This window comes from Crinia signifera, chromosome 1, assembly GCF_055691185.1.
Source record: "Crinia signifera chromosome 1, ASM5569118v1, whole genome shotgun sequence".
NCBI lineage: Eukaryota > Metazoa > Chordata > Amphibia > Anura > Myobatrachidae > Crinia > Crinia signifera.
Window position 1 is genome coordinate 190,457,142 of NC_139217.1, and position 3,218 is coordinate 190,460,359.

Below are 3,218 nucleotides of genomic sequence, written 5' to 3' on the forward strand. Positions count from 1 at the left end.
GGTACATGTGTAAGTGCATAACACCCCTAGGTATGTGCGTCAGCCATCTATAGCCCTATGTAAAACAGTGTAGACGACAGTGTGGCCTATATATGCATCAATACTTACCTCTTCATCTGTATCCACAGGTGCTATACAACTAGGGAGCAACACAACAGATTCTTCAATAGTGGTGCTAGACGAAATGGACATCATTCTTGATCCGGTCGACACCTTTGCGGCAGAGGAAGAAATGCAGACCTCGTCACAGAGTGATCTTCCCCCAAGTGGGGTGTCTCCCAACCCACCCCCAACCACCCACCCACCCACCCCATACAGCAGCTACTGCTTCCCAAGTAGCTAACTCCTTGGTTAATTTCAAGGACAAACAGTTAGAATTCATGGCCTCCCAAAGCCTCCAAATAGGTAATATACAGGGGTACATGCGTGACACCTTCCTTCAGTTACGCAAAATTGCACGTAGTGTACGGGTAGGTGTAGGCACTCAAGTGCGCATTGCCAACAGTATTGACACCCGTTTTGCAGAACTAACTGCTGCAATAAGGGAGCAGAATAGGCATATTGGAAGCCTGGCGCAAAGTCTAACAGCACTAACCCAAACATGCACAGCGCAGACCAATGCCCTACTAGCTATGCAGGCCCAAATACAGCAGCAGGAAGCCAATGTGGCAGGTGGCACTGCATCAACCCTCAGCAGTGTATCCAGCACCCCAATAAGTGGCTCCCCCACTTCCCCACCCCGTCGTAGTGTGAGGACCCGTGGTGGGCTTAGTGCAGGGTCTAGAAGTGGTGTAGGGCTGCCTGATGCTGGGAGAAGGTAGCTGCTATATCAGTGTGTTTAGTCATTGAAATGCCAAAGATCTTTGTACATGGCCCCACAGTTGTTATTTACCACATGTCAAAATGCAGAATGCTTCACAAAAAAAAAAAAACAAGTAAAAATTGCTAACCGCATACCATTGTGTTTGTGTCTTTTTCTCAATATAAATTAAAGTGTGAATTATAACATATTGTAATGGTATATGACAATGGGATTGCACTAAAGTAGTGTGGGGTAACTCCATGGCCGGCAAAGGTTGTGGATCTACATATTCCAGCAGGCTCTGACACTCATGGTTTGGACTGTAATGGTTGTAGTGTGTCTGGGCATGCTGGCACATGTAGTTCCACAACACCAGTGAGCCATGTTTGACTGCAAACTTCATTCATACATGTATCAACAGTACTTAGAAGGTAGATAGCAGCAAGGGATAGGTCAGCACCACCATGTGCATCCGTTGGGGACTGGTGTTAGGTTAAATGTGGGTGGAAACAGATGGTATTGGTCAATAATTTGTTAATGAGTACACTTACAACACTGGTACATTTTGGAGTACAGGGCACATGTGCTTAGCAGAAAAGTAACGGCTGCTGATGTATGTCCGCATCAACTTCTTTATAGCAAGTAACAGTTGAGTAAAATGCTTAGAGAAAGTGGCCTGTGATACCACCAAGGCCCATGAGGTCACACACTGAGTGGAGGCTGTGGACAAATAGTAGAGGGCACACATTAATTTGTGCTGGGCAGACACTGCATAGTTGGCACCTCCAAAATGGTACAATTCATCTCTCACCTGCTCATATAACTCCTACAGGGTAATGGGGTTCAGCGTAACCATCCCCACAACCTGTTGATCCGACAGGTAGTCCAGGTACAGGCGAGCACCATACATACGTGGGGTACCCAGTAGTGGGGGGGCTACCAGGATCTGTTGGCCAGCTTCCTCCCTCCTGCGTTGCTCCTCCAAATGGGACACATCACAGATAAGCAACTTGAAAATAGTCATCAAAATCTACATGATAAACCCTCACAGGTGTCCTTACTGATGTTGGGTTAATGTAGGGGTGTTTGTGAGTGATAATGAGGGCACCTGTGTTGAAATTAACCATGTGTGCACTTGGCCAAAATGAGTTCTGTGCAAATTCGCCAAACAGAACCAGGTCTGAAATAAGTGCGATAATTAGACACCTAAAAAGTGCGAATTGCGAATGCGCATAGCATTAAATAAGCGGTTTGTATACTTTTGTATTGGAAAACATCTGGATGCGATAAAAGTGCGAATTAATCTCGCGCTTTTGGTCCGCATACCTTTACGCACATAATATGCGATTTTTGTCCCTTAACGCATCACATTAAATTTGCGATTTCAATGAAAAATGCGATATCGCCATTTTGTGGTCTAAATAACGCCAAAAAACGGAAATCGCATCCCATAGAATGTCACACCTTATGTGTGTACCTAGCTTAACAGACAGAGGGCCAGATGCACTAAGCTTCAAAAGTGATAAAATGGAGAGTGATAAACCACCAACCAATCAGCTCCTGCCTGCCATTTTCCAAACACAGTCTGTTACATGGCAGGCAGGAGCTGATTTGCTGGATGTTTATCTCTCCATTTTATCACTTTTGAAGCTTAGTGCATCTGGCCTAGAATCAATTAACTACAGTAATATACAGAGGGAGAATTGAACAGAAATATTGGTACTTATGTAGTATCTGGGCGTCCGGTTTAGAAATCGGATCGGATCGCATCGCATCGCATGCGACCAAATCGTATGCGATGCGATGGTCAAGATTTTTCCATAGGATTCAATGTTAAAATGGTCTGAGTCCATTTTAACATAGAATTCAATGGGAAAAAGGGGTCCTTTTCCTTTCCCCACTATCCAAGTGGGCATGGAGTTGGATATAAACCTGTGGCGAGCGTAGCGAGCCACCGAGCCCGAAGCGTGGCGAGCGTAGCGAGCCCCGCGAGGGGACACAGAATACTTTTTAAGAAATATGCGTCCCCTCGCGGAGCTCGCTTCGCTCGCCACGCTGCGGGCTCGGTGGCTCGCTGCGCTCGCCACGCTATATAAAATCAACTCTATGCCCACTTGGATAGTGGGGAAATGAACAGGACCTTGTTAACATTGAATCCTATGCAAAATCGCATCGAATCGCATCGCATCGCATCTGATTGTATGCCTTAAGGTAAGGCATACAATCACAAAATCGGACGCCCAGATACTACATAAGTACCGAAATCTGCGTTAAGCACCCTTTATAGTGTACACTACAAATGCCTAAACCCATTATTATTATTATTATTATTGTTTATTTATGTGGCGCCACAAGGGTTCCTCAGCGCCTGACAATACATAGATAAGCAAGAGAACAAAACAAGCAAATAGTGATT